Here is an 18,236-nt window from a genome sequence, read left to right as displayed (position 1 = left end):
TGTGTCTGTGTGTGTCTGTGTCCCTCTCCCTCTTCTTCTCCCTGCCCCCACCCCACCCCTTGCCACTGCTCTCATTGTCCTTAAACTAAGATTCAACCATCTTTGGTTAGTTTTTCAAAGTCGGGTTTTCAATTCTTAGTCATTTAAGAAATTTTAGTATAACTATCTCAAAAATATTTAGCTAATGTATTTTTTAACTAATAGAGTAGTTCTAGGGTTAATGAAACATAAGTGTTTAGGGGTACAATATATACATGCCTATCCTCTTTGTTAAAACCTTATTTTTAATTTTATTTTTTAAAGAACTTAATGGCTTCTGGCTCTTTATATTAGCTGCCACTCCTGGCAGAAGTGTGAAAAGGCTAGTTTAAAAGGTCCAGGAGTGACCCTGAAAGGCGTTACTGCTGACGGAACCATTATATATGCATCAAGGAATCAGGTGAAATCTCACAGAAGAATATTTATAAGTCAGTCTTTATTGAGCCAAACAATATAATAAGAAATTATCTCTGGGGGCAGGCAAAGATACACTTCTCCATTACCGAAGCAAAACAAACAGGAAGACAGAATGGCTCTACCAGAATTTAGACCACAGCAAATAAACGTGAAGTATCTGATTTTAAAAAGAAGAAAGAAAAACGATAAGTGACCTCTGGACATAGCCTGACAGTCAAGAAACAAAACCTCGATTGTGAACAGACTCTATCTCCAGAGCAGCCTGAGGGAGGACTTGGCAAAATGAAGTTTAGGCTTGGACTAATTTCACATGCTAATGAGAATCTCCAGATAAAAGCTGCTTTATAATGGGCGCTAACCAGTTGGCAGATTAACACGATTGAGAACAAACAGAGCAGGAATTAGTCATGTTTGTCATGATACCATATGGCTAGAAAGAAACTGCCAGGCTCTGGCTTAGCCTATCACAGGGGTTGTTTAGGGAAACAATGTAGTTAGATGGCCCTGGGAAATCAGTGTAGAGCCTGACAGCCTTGTCACAAGGACACTGTGCAGGGTTCAGACGGAATCTGTTATTGTCCCATGGAAGAAACTAGAATCCATCAGGGATGTAGCCATTCCCTTGGCTCTCCAAAATTCCTGCTTCAAGCAAAGAAAATGTAACAAAACAAAACAAAACAAAACAAAACAAAACAACAGCAGCAACAACAAAAACACGAGTTCAAGAGCCACACTCCCAGTACAGCGCTGCCTAGCCTCGCGTGACCGTTTAGCTTAAGTCTGAATCACATCTCATCTCGACAGATCTAAAATCTGGTCACATTAACACACTTTACATCCCCCCCTCCGCACCCCCACATCCACATGTGGGCAATGGCTATCATGCTGACGAGGACAGGCAGAGAACATTTCAATCATGGCAGAAGTCTCTATCAGCCAGTGCTGCTCATGTGAGAGTTGTATAAGCTCTGAGAAGTGCTGGCCGTTTTGGAGAGGATGATGATGGTGATGGCCCCCCTCTGTGAAGTCTTCATCTGACTCGAAATGGCTGGCAGTCTCAGCATTTGCTCAGAGGGCACACACATGCCATGCATTGCTCCCAACTGTATGCTCTCTCCTTCTTGAAAATTTCCCTCATATTCACTCTTTGGAGGACAAAAGTGCAGGTGTGGGGGCGGGGGTCCTATTTAGAACATGTGCTAAACTTGAAAAAAAATTACAACAAGCAGAATTCATATTATCCAACCAATTTAGTGTTTCTTCATTTATTTTCCCCAACTCTGTTCCTGGATCATACTGGCTAATAACTCAGTCACTGCACATGCTGTCCAGAAGGTATATGTTTCCCGGGATAGAGCTAGCTGGTGTCAACGTGCATACAAAATATCAGTTCTATCTTCCCTTATGCTGTCAGTCTAAGAGATTATTATGTTATTTGATGGAGCCATAGACAATTTCCAGTTTTTGAAAGTCAACGATAGCATCACGGAGTGCAGGGCCACTTGCCTGTTCTCCCAGCATTCAAGAAGCTGGGACGGGAGAAGTTGGAGGCTAGCCTGGACGACATAATGAGATCTTGTTTTAAAACAGAACCAACAGATCAAATGCTGGCATCTTTGTATGGTTCTTATTCCAACCAGAATTTAGCATAGGGGCTCATAGCTCAAGTATTAGTTAAGAAATGCCTGAGTCCAAATCATACCTTGTCAGGCTGGAGAGATGGCTCAGTGGTTAAGAACACCATCTGCTCTCCAGAGGTCCTGAGTTCAATTCCCAGCAACCACATGCTGGCTCACAGGATCTATCACGAGATCTGGTTCCCTCTTCTGGTGTGCAGGTATACATGTAGGCAGAACACTGTATATGTTATAAATAAATCTTTTTTTAAAAATCTCACCTTGTCACTTAATGACTGTATGTCTCTGAGAAATTACTAGATGAATTATAAAAATAAATATCACTTGCAGACCAAAAGAAAATAAGGTTATTATGGAAAATTCCATTTTGTACGTCAAAAAATAAATCACTAATGTGCCCTCCTCATAAGCCATTTAGTTGTCAAGACAGCACCTTCGCCAGAGAACATTCATCTGAGAGAATGTGGAGAAGGTGCAAAGATGGCCTACCTAAGTAACTAAGACTTTAAGAAGACTCAGGAAGGCTATACCTCATGCCAGGCCCAATGAAGGCACTTCCGGTTTATCTAGGATGATGCATAGGATGCTCTTCTGATGACAGAAAGAAGCTGCGCCCCACACATCCAGACACAGGGGTTAAAATATAGACACTTGGTCTCGACCTCCACTAGCTCAAGAGCATCACCATATCACAGTGGTGTTCAGCATCACTTCTCCAGGCAACAGACTCCCCCCCCACACACCCCGCAAAAAAAAAAAATCAAGCTATTTTAGCTCAGATCTAAAGCTATGGAGTGGATAAAGGGCAGTGAGGGCTCAGCACTGAAAAGGAGGCCAGAGAAAGAGGCAGCCTGTGGCTCCCGGAAGCAGATGTCGGGAACTATGACTTTGAAGACAACTAGGCAAGGGCCAGGAAAGGGAGGGCATGGCAGGTTGGGACCAGAAGAGAGAGAGAGAAAAGAACTGTGGCTGAGACACAGAATCCAAGCAGTGAGGGAAAAAACTAGAAGAATCATGAAATCCAGTAGCAAATCTCACGGGGCGGACAAGCTATAAGCCAGGTGAATCCCCTGGGTGAGTTTTGCAGCGTATGGGAGTCGGGAGGGGAGATTAGCAAATTCTACTTTTAAAGGAATCCGAAAAGTCTGGACTTCTTTCTACTAAAAACCCAGCCATGTAAGATGTTCTGTTTCTGTTCTAGCTCGTTACTGGAAGTGAAGATGAGGTAGCCTTAATTTTTTTTTAATTTTTTTATTTATTATGTATACAGTGCTCTGTCTCCATGTTCACCTGAGTGCCAGAAGAGGGCATTAGATCACATTATAGATGGCTGTGAGCCACCATGTGGTTGCTGGGAATTGAACTCAGGACCTCGGGAAGAGCAGTCAGTGCTCTTAACCTCTGAGCCATCTCTCCAGCCCCGGTAGCCTTAATTTTAAACAACAGTCAGTATAGTGCTCACTCATTCACACCAGCTTTTAAAAATTAGAGTGTGTGTGTGTGTGTGTGTGTGTGTGTGTGTGTGTGTGTGTGAGAGAGAGAGAGAGAGAGAGAGAGAGAGAGAGAGGACACTTTCAGGGGTGGGGTCCTAGGGATCGTACCCAGCAGCAAGCACCTTTATACACTGAGCCCCACACCAGCTCCTAATGTAACAATCTGAAAGAAAGCAGATTTAGAGCGAGAGCAGTCTGAGTCACGTGACTCCGTCCCTTGTTAACCTTCATTGCCCTGTGGTAAGTGTGGGGGAGCCACACCTGGCAGATGCCTGGAACCTGGCAAATACTCAACAGGGCCTCTTCCCTGTATTGATGATTCATTCCTTAGCAGCTGAAACGGTTGATAGATTTATTTTCTTTGCTGTCTTTTGGGTCCAATCCGTCATTAACTTAGTATCCTTGTTGGACATACAGCCCTCCCTAAGAGTAAACAGGCTCCGTGTTTACTCTTTCAAAAGCGACGTTGATTTCAAAGCCCTACTTTTGTGCTTTTGTTCTTACTGCAGGCAACACCTCTAGGCCACTTGTCAACACTAGAAAGGAGTTCATTGTCTACTGATGACAACAGGGTAGGAAGAAAGTCCTCAAAAGCATATACTCCCTCCTCCACATCTGCCCCACCCCCACCCCCACCCCCCACCCCCACCCCCCCTCAAAAAAACCAAACCAAACCAAACCAAACCCCAAGCCATCTGCCCTCAGCCTCCCATGGAGAGCATCTGCTCCAGGCTGGGCCTTTGGCCCTCAAGGTGCACTTCTCTGTGGTTTACCCACTAAGGGAAGGTCTTGGGTCCCAGGGCTTTGGGCTTATCAGGGCCACACTGAGGAGACCACCCAGAGGGTGGCTAGAGAGCCTTCAGGATCCCCCAAAGAATGTGCAGGAGAGTCAAGGGTCACATGCTCCAACCCACTTTACTAAAAGTGTCCCAGGCAGACCCCAGTTGAAAGGTCATCTAATAAAGTGACAGGGTACAGCTGGGGGTGGGGTGCCTGAGAGGGGGGACAGAGAGGAGGACACTGAAGAATTTCTCTTCTGAGTAACAAAAATGACATCTTCTTCTGGCTCCCGCTTGGACTTTCAAGTCTGATTTTTTTTTTCTTTCGACGGCATTTCTCTGGCATTTGTAGCTCGTGTCTAAATCACAAAATACATGCCTTGTGCACTTTCTGGGCTTGCGTACATGCGCCACGGGGCCCAGCACCGAGAATGCATTTTCTCGCTTCATTAAACATTGTTCTGAAATGACATCCAAACGTCCGCTCTCCCCACCCATCTGGGGGGGGGGGTGGTGGTGGGAAGAGATTGTGTTACTTTCCCCACAGTGGGAACAGAAGGAACGGAGAAGTCACAAGCTGTGAGGTTTAATATTTTTCAATTTCACATGTCCAACTTCGAGAGCTCATTGCAGGGACAGCCTGGTCAGCCATGCCATAGGCAGGAAGGTCTCAGTTGTCTTGGGGAGAGTCCCCACGCTCCCCTGCAAATCTCTGATGTCTATAGCAGCAGCCGAAACTGGCCAAACCCCAGGGATCCTTCTCACTTCAGTGGGTGAGGTGCTGACTCCGCCTCCCACAGGCAGGCCAGGACACGCGTTCTGCTGACTTAAGACGATGCCACGTAAATTAGAACGCATGTAGCCATATGGTCCAAACCTGCGGCTCATATTTTATACACAAATGACTATGACAGGCGGTATTTTTGTGCTGACAAGTTGTATTTCACCCATGTTTACTTAGAATTCCATGCTAAAAAGCTGAGCAGTCAAACTTTATGCTATTTTCATGCAAAAAGATTTTTTTTTCACTGAGTTTCCTTCATATTAAAAGATGAAGAAAGGCCACTGGTCCATGTAACTTCAGCTTCCTCCTTCACTTTCATTAATCAAGCGTTCGGTCCTGGGTGCCTTACTTGTTCTGATAGGCCGGGTCTGAAAGTGGAACTTGAGCCCGGCCCCTCAGACAGGCCTGTTGCTGAGTGTGCTAAATAGCCATCTATCTGATGCCAGAGTAGGGTCTACAAAGGGTTAACAGGCACCCCACACTAAGAGACTTCTGGGTGTTTGCAAACAGAGCCAGCTCACTTTACCTTCTGCACACAGCAGCAGCCTGTCACTTGTAAGGTCTCTGGTTTAGTAAAGGAAATAGTCAAGTACTGACTGGATCAATCCACAGACAGTGGAGCAGTGATGCATGGCCCGCCCCATGTGTACCAACATTCAATTAAACTCATGATCAAGCAAAAGCTAGAGACACAGGGACTAAATCAAAGTTGCAAAAAGTAAGACACTTTGGGGGGCAAATCTTGAACTCACTCTGGAAACGTTCTCCAAGAGTATATGGGTTTTTTATGTATTTTCACACACCCACAGACAACGCCTCCTGCTTTGAAGAAAGTGTGTTTGACTCATATGCATTCTTTCCTCTGCCATCCAAAGCAACCTATTTGCTAAACCGAAACCAAGCGTGTAGTTGCAGCAGGTAATTTTCTAATTTCTGAATGAGCCAATAAAGAGCATTCTAACAAATCCACCCAAGTTACATTAACATTTAATGATGTTTGGGGGCAACAGATCTAGGGTCATTTCTTATAGATCAGAACTACTTCAAGTACTCAAGTCGCATAGTTACCAGTCCCCAGCCCTCCCCAGAACTCTGTGTACAAGCACTGGGGGCTTCTGTGGAGGCTCAGGGAAGACAGAGTGCTCCAGCTAGCTGACCTGGGTGTGAGTCCTGCCCACAATGCTCTCCTATGAAAGCAAGTCTCTAATGAGGCCAAGCTCAGTCCGCGACTTATCCATAGGGTGGAGTGAACAAAGCCTAACACACTTTTTGCCCTGATCCCAACCGATGCCAGGAGCTGCTGAGGGGCAGTGGTGCAGGACAGGGAACGTGTTCTGGGCTGACATTTGATTTGTCTCCCACTCCCCTGCTTGCCCTCCGGGCACCATCTTGGCTAACCCCCCCCCTCCCCAGGTGTTTATCTTTCAAGTCTTCACTGATAATGCCCTAGGGACTGATTCGTCCCAGGTGTATTTTAATGAGAGACTCTGCAAAAGCTTAAAGCCTGTAAAGATGGAAGGGAATAATTTTCTTTTAATGAACATGTGTCACTCGATTATAAAAGTCACGCATGTCTGCCACAGAAAGTGAGGAAATGCAGAAAAGTAAAAGCACAGAATTTCCCATCATCCCTCTCCTCAAACACCATGTGTTTTCATAGACTCTATGCCGAGGTGGGTATGGGCGGGGGGGGGGGGGGGGGTGCAGGCTACACTGACTTCAAGGATAAAATGCATAGGCAGCTCCATATCCTCCTTATTGCTGAACATCATAACCCAGGAGGCATTTCCTACACAGTCATATAACTCCTCACAAAGGATCAGTTTTGAGGGCACCAAACTAAGGGGCTCATTTTTAACAAGTTTGTTCTTTCATCATCACCTGAAAGGAAGCTTTCCTGACTCTAATAAGTGCTGGGGACAATAAATGCATAGCCTACGTGGAGGTGGGGATTTCTGACTTTATATCCTTTGGAGTAACCCCAATATTTTTCTTCCGCCCCGCCCATGGCAGGTGACCTTTAATGACTAAGAATAAAGATGGGTGTGTTGTGGTGACTACCCTGACTGCCACTCCTAACGTACCTCACTGCCCCTGCTTTGCTGCCTCATTCTGCAGAAGGCTGACAAGTGGCTTGTCCTCTGGGGGCTTTTCTCGTATATCCTGTTGCTAGGATACAAGCATGAGTCAACACATGATGCATAACGGACATGGATTTTCCCCCATTCACCACCTTTGCAAGTGTGTCTTGTAAAAACTTCTAGGAAATTTGAGATTTCTTAAAATCATTTATATATATATATACTAAATGCAACTTATTAAGCCACGTCTTTCAGTCTCTGGCTACCAAATATCCTGAAACTTTTGGAAACTCCCCCAATGGGTAAAGATTTTCATTTAACGGAAAATTACACAACAACAAAAAAGAGATGTATGTTTAATGAACATTTTATTGATTTATTGTTAGCAAACAGCCTTGATTCTTATGAAAACACGCCAAGGCTTTTTTCACCCCGCCCTGGAAGCGCGTGTCCAGTGGTGATAATTGACATCAGCTTAGGAGCTAGCATCGCATCACCCTTCTGGGTGGTTCAAGCCAAAGACCAGAAATTAGCTCATGGAAAACTACAAATAACCCACATATAACTAAGAGGAGGTTGTCGGAAATGCTCACAATAGTGAGGCGTTGTGGGGGAGAGCAGAGTTCAACGCAGTGAGGAGCCAGCATGGAATTTACTTGCGCCTTGCCAAGGGTCTCCTCACCCTCCACACGTTTTTCTTATGCACATTTAACCAACCTGAAATCAGAAGTATTTTTAAAGCTGTAACAATACTAAACACAAGCAGGTTTTTATTCTTTTTTTTTTTTTTTTTTTGGTTAAATTTCTTTTTAAGAATTTTATTTTCTTTTTATTGGTATGTTAATTGACATGTTCACACATGTACATAACACGTATTCTGACTAGACTCTGGCCCTAGTTTCTCTCACCTCCCTCCCATCCCTACCGACGCCCCATCATCACCACCATTAACCTTCCCAGAGTCATGATTTTGGATTTAGAGCCATCTAGGAACACACGCATGTTCCTGACCAATGCAGTCTAGCAATTATTTACATAACATTTGTGTTGTAGTAGGCTTAACAAGGAATCTAGAGATGATTTAATGTACATGAAGGAAGTGTCTAACTGCATCATTTATAAAGAACTTGATACCCGTAGATTTGGGTATCCAAGGGCGGAGAAAGATGCCCCTTAACCAACCCCTGGTGAACACCCAAGGGGCAGTGTGATTCTCAGCATATTGTGCTGTGAACTCCAGGTAATGCTGTGTTAGGATGTTATCTTAGCATACCATTGTACGCCCCCCCCCACAAAAAAAAAGACCTAAAGAGTTAGCGTATACCACTGGAAATGCTCACAAACCTAGGATTAATAAACTTGACTTTGAAAATCATTATAATGTCAAAATGTTAAAGTTTAAAACTACGTATTACCAATACAAATCTGCCTCTTCCACGAACTCTGGCACTTAGACTCTGCAGAAACAAAGGGACGCGCGGCTCAGTCTCCTCTCCCAACACACACTGCAGACCTCGCGCAACACTGAGGTGACTGAGACCAGCAGGAAGGCAAGTCCGAGTCTATGAGATGACACCCTGAAAGAGGGCTAAAGGAAGCAGGGCGGTTCCGTGAGATAAGGAAGCAGATCTGGAGAAGTTGGCGGGTATTTTAAAGTAATCTTTAATTATGTCAAGGGATATCTATGAAAGCGGGTGACCTTCCCCCCCCCCCCATCTCTTCCGGGACGGGGTCAAAAGAAATGGACTAAGCTGGACAGAGAGGGCTTAGGTAAGACAGGAGAAGGAATTTCCTGAATGTGGAGCTCGTTAAAGATTGGAATGAGTTAGTGAGGGAGTCTGTGGACACTCCGCCTCCGGGGAGCACTTAAAAATAAGATAAATTTTCATCTGTCAGGGGGGGGGGTTTAGAAATAATCCAACCAGAAGGTCTCTCAAAGCATCTTCCAGCCCTATAACCTGAAGGCCAAATTCCCTCCAATTTTATTTCTTGAGTTAAGTAGATGGGAGATGGATGCTGAGAGCAAAAGTCAGGGTTTGGCGGGGCTCTTCCTTTCACTTTATAATAAGACGGTGCGGTGCTTCTCTCGCAGAGGCTGAGCTGTAATCCTTCCTGCAAACCACATCAAGGGAAACTCGGCTGCTTAAAACTTGGCAAATTAACAACTGTCAGACACCTGTACTCTTGTCTTTGCAAATACAAACAACATCATCTACCACCCTTTGGTCTGCTGAGCACACTTTTTTTTTTTTTAAGAGAGAAGGGGGTGTTGTTCAAGAGCTCCTAGAGGCCAGAAGACCTGCGTTAGGTACCCTGGAGCTGGAGTTCCAGGAAGTTGTCAGCCACTAAATGTGGGTCCTGGGGAGTGAGGTTGGCCCCACTAGAAGAGCGGGGAGCATTCTTAACCATTAAGCCGTCCCTCCTGCCCCATCCAGTTTTTAATTTTAATTCTATCTTTTCCAGATGGCCCTTCCAAATACCCATTTCTGCAGCTCATCAGTCGCTAAAAACGGAATTTCAAAACCTGACCAAATGTTTTCCCTGCATTGACTTAGCTAAGTTTCTACCTTAACTAGAAGGCTCTGAGAAACTTCAACTGGAATGCATCCCATTCTCTTCATTTTTCTTTGTAGTGTTAATCTAGATAATCACCGAGTTTAGTTGTAAGTCCAAGGATAGAATACGCTGGCATTATAGAATACGCTGGTATTTACTGGAGGGTCAATTAAAAAAAAAAAGGTAAGTATAAAAAAAAAAGACGTAGGTATAGTTTACTAATCTTATTTTTTTCTTTAAAATATACCCTTTGTCTCTGGTCAAAACGGGGTTTGAAAGGGTTCTCTAACCAGTCCTCCTGCTCATCTTCCTCCTCCTCCTCCTCCTCCTCCTCCTCCTCTCTCAAGCCCTGCTTTTCTTTCCCCTTTGAGTTCACCCTCCTCACCACCTCAGCTGGGAGCATTTGTTCCCTCTAAGATCTTCCACTCTTTTGTCCAGCAGGAGCTCTCTGAATTCAAGTGTAGAGAAAAGGCATTCAGTATGGGTTGGAGAAGGAGCTAGCAGTGGAAAAAGGGCTCGGGCACACTGGACTCTTCTAACAGCTGCCTTTTTTTTTTTTTTAAGATTTATTTTCTTATTACATATATAGTGTTCCGCCTGCATGTACACCTGCACACCAGAAGAGGGCACCAGATCTCATTACAGATGGTTAAGAGCCACCATGTGGTTGCTGAGAATTGAACTCAAGACCTTTGGAAGAGCAGCCAATGCTCTTAACCTCCAAGCCACCACTCCAGCCCCAACAGCTGGCTCTTAAGGGGAGCAAGAGAAAGCCCTGCAAAATGCCATTCTTTCAAGGGCTGGGTTTGGAGAGAAAGGAGATCTGTGGGCACCTAGAGACAACACGAGCTTATTCGTCGGTGGTAAATTAAAGTAGGTCCTAACTGCCAGACCGTCCATGAGACTACCGCATGCCTCCCACTTTGCTTACAGATGAAAGTTAAGATGCCGAAATAACACTCTAACCGAGCCCTTGCTTTTGCTTGTATGGAAGCTTGTTAGAGAACCTCACATCCTAATGAGGATGAGGTAAGGAGGAGCTGTGCTTACCACAGGGGGAGGAGAAAGGTGTGGTCTCTACGCAAAGGACAGAAACCAAGACCACAGCAATGGTGTCACTTATTCAGGGTTCTCTCCATTCGTTGCCACAGGATGTCCTCTTGGGATGGCATTTATGTCTATAGTTAAGCCAATAATAGGATATAAATGGATAAGCAGACAATACGGTAATTTCTTTTTAAAAGGTTATAAAAAGGTTTATTTGCCTTGTGCGTCAGGAAGAGCAGCCTCCATGATCTTCTTACCTGAAGAGTCCCAAAGTAGCATGTGGCAAGAGACCGCACACATCATTAGACCCATCCCTAAACATATGCACATTTGTTCACAGTGAGATATTAGCTTGAGCTTCTGAAAAAAAGAAAAAAGAAAAGCCACCAAATAGTACAACATGTTATTAAATATTTAAGACATGGGGCATACGGATCAATGGGAGGCAGGGTTCTTGACGAGGGTTGGTCTCCGCAGATGCTCTGGGTTTGGTAACCTTAATGCTGTTTCTCCTCAAGCTTGCCTGGAAAGGAGGCTCCCGCCCCAGTTCTCGGCAGACCATACAGAATCCAACCTTCCTTTCTCAGAAAGAGAGACAGAGATGGAAGGTAAACAGAAAGCCACACATGGATGTGTGTGTGTGTGTGTGTGTGTGTGTGTGTGTGTGTGTAAGAGAGAGAGAGAGAGAGAGAAATACAGAGACAGAGACAGAGGCAGAGACAGACAGAGACAGACAGAAACAGAGAGACAGAGACAGCAGTCACTGATGAGTCCGAATTTATATTCCAACCCAATCTCTAAAGACAAAGGTGGGACTTTAGTTGGAAGGGTCCACTGCTTTGATCTGTGAACTGGTGATCATGTCGTTCCCGAGGCCTTGAGAGATTAAGAAAGCCAGAGCCTGCTTTAACACTGCTTTTCTCCAGTCACCAAGCACCACACTCATTAGTGGAAATGAGCGTATTTTCACAAACACTGAGCCTTTCCTTCAACCATCTTTATCTCAAGAAAACCAGCTTGCGTGGCTTTGTTTCCACCACCCACCCCCTTCTAGTATTGAAGATGCTGCAGAAATAGCCCTTGCACACAAAGGATCTGCTGCAAGGGCCTGGTCCTCTGCAGAAACTTCTGGAAATACGGTAAGTTCTACTGCAGCGAAACAAATCACCTTTTGAATAAAAAGCACCGAAAGTTAGAGAGAAGAACAGATGAAAGCTGCAGATCTCTTCGTGAATTATGTATGCGCCATGCCTCGGATGCTCGCAGGGGTCGTGAATTTAGAGATCTCAACAGCAACAGCAACAACAAGAAGCCAATATCTGACACCTTATGTTCCCGAAACTCATTACAGCTCTGGGAATGAAAGTACAGGGCAGAAAAGAAAAAAAAAAGCTACCAACAGGAAATAAATTATTTAGGAGAGGAAATGCTCTTCTTGTTGTTCCTCGCTCCTTGAGCTTTTCCCAACAGTTTCAAGCCCAGAAAAAAAAGAAAGAATCCTGTCTCCTAAATTATCCCTCCAATTAAAGTGATCTCTGGCCTGAAGTGGAAAGGCCCATCTATGCTCTTATGAACAAATCTGAAAAATGTGTAATGCACCGATTTTAACCCTTCCTTCTCCTTCTAAAATGTCCTAAGGAAATAAATCACGTCTCATCTAAACTAGAGGCTGTATTTGTTCCTTCGGTCAGACTTTTCCAGTGACTGAAAGCCCTGTTCCTTGGACTAAATCACAGACCCCGGGGTGAAGGCGTTGATGCTCTCTGTACCTGCAACCCTGCTGCATCCCCACCTACTCCCAGTGCCTTTCACAGCAGTTGTCTCTGGCATCCCAGAGCGCCTCAGCATTACTTGGTCTGCACCGAGCTGGAGCGTGACACATTTCACTCGTGAGTTGAGCCTGTGGCTCTAACTGGGCCAGCTGTGAGCTTTGGAGACTCTTGCTCACCTCGGGGTCTGCAGCGCCTCCCTCGCACAATAAAGCCCAACCAACTATGAACAAATGAAAAGCATTTATAAAGTGCTAAGGCCAGGCGGTGTGTGTCCCCTCCTTCCTTCCTTCCCTGATAATTTCCTTGAGAATCATTCTTTGTCCCCTAAGACATTTTAGTAAACAAAGGAATGTACCCTGTTCCAAAAGTCCTACACATTCTGGTTCTTTTTTTTTTTTTTCTTTATTTATTTATTTTTTTTTTACTGGAGTCCTCCCCTCTGCATGTGGATTGAATTTCCATTCTCCTCTCCCCATTTCCACCTTTCTTTATTTCTGTCTCCATCAGAGCACAGCTTTCCGTATGCTGCAGAAATAATTTTCTGCTGAATGAGGTTTGGTCATAAGTCAAGGGCAGATTTATTAAGTCCCCTGCACAGCCCTATTCCCGGGCACTATTGACATGACAGTTTAAATCTCTGATCACCATTACGTCTAACCCCTTCCCTGCTGAACAGCCCAGAGCCGGAGCCCAGTGGACCTGCCTGGTACTGAAAACGAGATGAAAGTGGCCCACAGCCCAGGTGGGCAGAGCTTCTTCAACAGGACCCAGTGTGTTCTGGGGGCACCCAGTGTATCCAGGAATATTCTGGTAGTTCATCCCTACCCAAGCCTACCTGCTTCTAACAGAAGGCCACCTCATTGTCACCACTGCCAATTGTGGGAAAACTCTACTCTAGTGTGTATGACCAGGATAGCTATTTTATGTATCAAGGCAGTTGGGTGCTCTGTGGGAGAGTGTTGTCACTTCTGTTCGGGTTTTCTGGTTTGCTTGTTTGCATTTTTTGGTGATTTTGCCTTTCTTTAACAGTTTACCTAGTATCTGGCATTGTATAAGCCTAAACACGTGTGCGCGTGCGCGCACAGACACACACACACACACACACACACACACACACACACACCACAAAATTGCACATGTGTGCACGCTTGTGCATGCACACACATACCTCCTTGCAAAAATAACAGGAAAGTGAGATTAAACATTGGTAAACTGAAGCTATATTGCTAATGAGAGCAATTTGGCCCATAAATTTCTTTATTAAAAATAATCTAATGATTTTGCCTAGAAATGGACTTAGGAATTTCTCTTTTCAGCTTTAAATGCTAAAACAGAAGGCAAAGCCTGTCAAACTCCCTTGGGGTAATATAGGAAGGTTTGGAGACAAAAAGTGGATGATCTGTGGCCTCAGGATGTATAGATTAACTCTATAAAATGTGTATAGTGGATGAGAGAAATCGTTGGTCAGGAGAAAGAGTCCCCTGAGGTTAGCATAGGAAGAGACTCCCTGTCCAAGACTCCAAGACGGAGCCCTAACTTCTCTTGGAAATGAAGGGTGGCAGGGTTTGTGAGAGAAAAGACGGCAGAGAGAATGGCTGGAGGCAATTGTCAAGGACTTGGGGGGGCGAGGCGGAGGGAGTTCCTTTGCCACAAAGAGAAGTAGAAAATCATGTCCAAACAGAATTAGCACAACCCCATAAACTCCCCAACCACGATGTCAGCCCTAGGGCATAGTCCTCTCAAGCTGTAATTACTTCTAGAAAAGTAAAAGAAATCTTGGCACCTCGCCATGGAGGGGCATCCTCTGAGAAGAGCCAGCCACGGGATTGTTTAGCGGGGTCATACATCTTCTGTTTTTTGTTTAGGTAAACACAAGTTTCGCCCACGCCCTGTTACTGCCAGAGACACTTGAAGAGAAATAAGAATACGTTTTTTTTTTTTCTTTCAACAGAAGATTAATTGTGCAGCCCCTGACTTGAGTGCTGGTGTGGTCCTCGGGGCCTCACAAAGTCTGCCTAGGAAGAAGCAAAGGAAAACCATACAGAAAATATACAAAGAGCTGAGGAGAGCAAATTCTCCAGGAACTGGCTCTCTGTTGTCTGGAAAAATCACCAAAAAATTAGTCAAATTCCCAGAAAGTTGGTGTTTGCAAAAGACCATAAGTGGTTTCCACTGGGGGTGACCCATAAAGAAATGCTATGCCGCTGTACTCACGGGACCTCCAATTAGCCCTACAGAACGAGCCTAGAGCCCTGTGCTCAGCCCAGAGCACAAGTTTGATTCATTGAAGGAGCGAAAACGCCTGCTGAGGTGCTTTACCTCTCGGTTAGTCCCAGATAGTCACTAACACCTGCTGGCTGCACAAGGTCACCCTCCAACTCACTTGCAGGATACTTTCATTATCTGCTAAATAAGCCAGGGGACCTCTTCCTGGCAGAGAAATAGATGTGTTCCCTCCCTAATCACAGCCGTTCATCTCCTTGGAGCATTGTACGTGGACCCTAGCAATGACTTCAGGCAGGCATTTATTTTCAGGGTTATGGGACATTCAGCTATATCTGCTCATTGTGTGAACATTATTTTAATCTAAGTGCTTTAATGTCTAATCGAAATAGTATAGATGTCCCACTCCTTAAATGTTTCCATTTTTTAACCATTCTAAAATAACTTCTGTAATTGAATCTATTCCCATAAATTCTTATTTATGAAAACAAGTTGCCCATAAACACATCTGAAAAAAAAAACACTTTCTCATCATTTCTTCCCCAATGCCTTAAAAGCCAAGAGTGTGACAGCCACATTGGAACTATGAAAATAACTGACAGGTTTTGTGCCTTTGGACTTTTTTTCCCCTTCTATGCCCTAAAGTTTCTGAGTCTTTGAAAGCCGCCAGGGACAATGACTCTGGTTTAATAACTGTGAAATGCTATTGAACCAGCAATAAAAAATATTCCCCACCACCAAACAATATGATGCTTACAATGGCCAGCCCTGCTGCCAATCACAAGGCATTCACGCTAAAGCGGCTTGAGGTCCTTTAGCAGTGGGAATGGGCCTCTGGAAAGAGTGTTTACATAAGCTGCAAGGTTTTGGTTGCCCTAGAAGAGTTTCTCGGCCGCATGCCACAGTTTGAATGGCACAGAACTGCTATATTTATGTTGTTCTAGAAGAAAAATGTGCCCCTTGTTTGCTGAATGAAGAAAGCGTCAGGGCTGTGCACTAGTGCTCACTGCCTCAGGCTCACGTATTTTTGCTCTTCTAGTGGCCGTCCGTATGTCAGAGCCCTCAGCCCATTTCTCCTCTAAAACTTCTTCTCTAGCTTGCTGATTTGGATGGATAAATTTGACAGGAGAGCAAATTATCCCACAGAAAGATGAAATGTTTTTAAGTTCAGGAGTAAGGCTGGGTCGATGGCTCAGCCTTGGTTGCTCTGCACTGGTTGCTCTTCCAGACGTCCTGTGCTCAATTCCTAGCAACCCTATGATGGCTCACAACCATCTATAAGGAGATCTGGTGCCTTCTTCTTGTGTGCAGGCACACATGCAGGCAGAATACTGTATACGTAATAAATAAATAAATCTTAAATCCAGGAGTAAAATAGGGCCAAACCTCACCTAAAGAAAGGGAGACAACTCTTTTTACTTAATGTGGCGAAGTGTTCTTCCTAGAAAAAAATTTTAAGAGCTCCAGCAATTGTCCTTGGAAAGACTGCGGGGATGCCCACTCCGGGAAGTCAACAGCCCTGTCCTCTTGCTGGGTGTTGCTTCTTTTACATGACTTGGGTAAACTGAGCATGCTCCCAAGAACACATTATGTGGCAAACAAGTGAGAAACTGTCCTCAGACCGGGGCATCTAGAACTAGTCACCACCCCAGATTGCTGGACAATGTCTAGTAGATAAACGCAGAAACATGGGCAGATGAAACCGGTTCATCTCGGGGGACGAAGGACCCCACTTGTGCGCTTTGAAGCCATGGTCTGATTCCTGTGGGCCTACCGGAGGCTAGCACACCTCTATCCTCTGCCTGGTATGACCTGGGATTTGATTCAGCACCGAGAAGATTCTAAGTTGATTCTTCCCCAGACTGAAAAGGGCAAAAGGAGAAAATTCTCAGGTGGCCAGAGTCAATTGTCACAGGGACAAACAAAAAAAAGTCATATTAAGGTATTAAGGTCAGAATTTGTCTAGATTTTTTACTTTGGATTGCAGAGGGGCAGTTCTGAAAGGGCTCAAACAAGGAAGGTGTAAATTGGGGAGGTAAATTCAGCGACAGGAGTCTTAGGATTCGACACTACCGTGTTCCTTGTAGAGATGAAATCTTTTTTTTTTTTCAAGGAATACATTAATCTTTTCAACATATGGAAGTAGTCTCTGTTTCTATCTCTCTGTGTCTCCATCTCTGTCTCTCTCTCTCTGTCTCTGTCTCTCTCTATCTTCATCTGCCTTTCTGTCTCTCTGTCTCTGTCTCTCTGTCTTTCTCTCTCTATCTCCATCTCCCTCTCTGTCTCTCTCTCTGTGTCTCTCTGTCTCTGTCTCTCTCTCCCTCCCTCCCTCCCTCTTTCCCTAGGTCTCTGAGATTATTCTCCATTCTTCATTCTTGGTTCCCTGATGGTTCCCCCGACTATGCCCACTCAGAGCAGAGTCTCAACAAATCCTTGCTGACACCCCGGTTCCTCGTTCCCTGGAGCTAAAGTGATTATTAAGTTGACTCACGAAGGGTCAAACTGCAGCAGTGTCACGTGGCCAGTCAGTGCTTACCACTGGGCCTCCACTGCAAGCTACCTCATCCAAGCCGCCAACGTTCCCAAACCGGTGTCTGCTCATCCCCAAAGCTAGGCTTAACTCCACTTGCCAGGGAGAAATGAGATATGCAGATTTACCAAGAATTCCACAAAGTTGAAGAGCCGCTTGAAGAGTGGCTAAATCTTGGGGATTAGTCTCTAAATCTTACTTGTCAGGAGGCCTTTGTGTTGTGAGTTAGAGACAGCTGTGTGTTATGACCCAGGCCCTGAGGACACAAAGATTAGAGCTGACCGGGTATGGGGTGGAGTTAGTACACGCCTTTCCTGTATCACATGGACTTAGTTTGTGCATGAACCTGTAGTGTCTGACCTGTTTCGTGTCTACAGATGGTGCTAGCCAGGTGTGGAGGGGCACATCTGTAGTCCCACCAACCTGGAAGGCTGAAGGAGGATCATTTGAGTCAGAAATTTAAGGCCAAACCAGAAACATGGTGAAAAGCCTATCTCTTCAATACAAACACAGAAACAGGCAAGCAAAAATGCAATGCTGCAGCCAGGTCAGACTGGAAAGTAAAGTGTCCTTTACTTACCCATAAGATTAACGGGGGGGGGGGGGGGGGGGGAGGGGGAACATCAGCATGAACCTATCGCACATAATACACCTACAAAAATGGGGGACCGGGGCAGCTGCTGCTGCATTTCTAGAATGAGGCCAGCCTCTCTGACATCTGAATTTGTTTGAGGAAGGCAAAGGTCATCAGAAAAAATGAAGATAAAACAGTCTGCAGATATTTTATCATTACAATAGTTATCCAGTGATTTATTGATAGAAAGTTAAATAATTGACCAAATCCACATCATTGTCTAATACATACTTATTAACTGGAT

The 18,236-nt window shown here is 44.8% G+C and overlaps 1 long non-coding RNA gene across 1 annotated transcript in view; it reads right to left on the bottom strand.

The window, feature by feature from the left end:
* Nucleotides 1-18,236, bottom strand: part of LOC311599150 — a 62,241-nt gene that overhangs the window by 22,503 nt on the left and 21,502 nt on the right. The window lies entirely within an intron of this gene.

Source organism: Acomys minous (genome assembly GCF_964271855.1).
Source record: "Acomys minous genome assembly, chromosome: 6".
NCBI classification, from domain to species: Eukaryota; Metazoa; Chordata; class Mammalia; order Rodentia; family Muridae; genus Acomys; species Acomys minous.
Note: the sequence above shows the minus strand (reverse complement) of the source record. Positions and strands in the feature narration are given on the sequence as shown.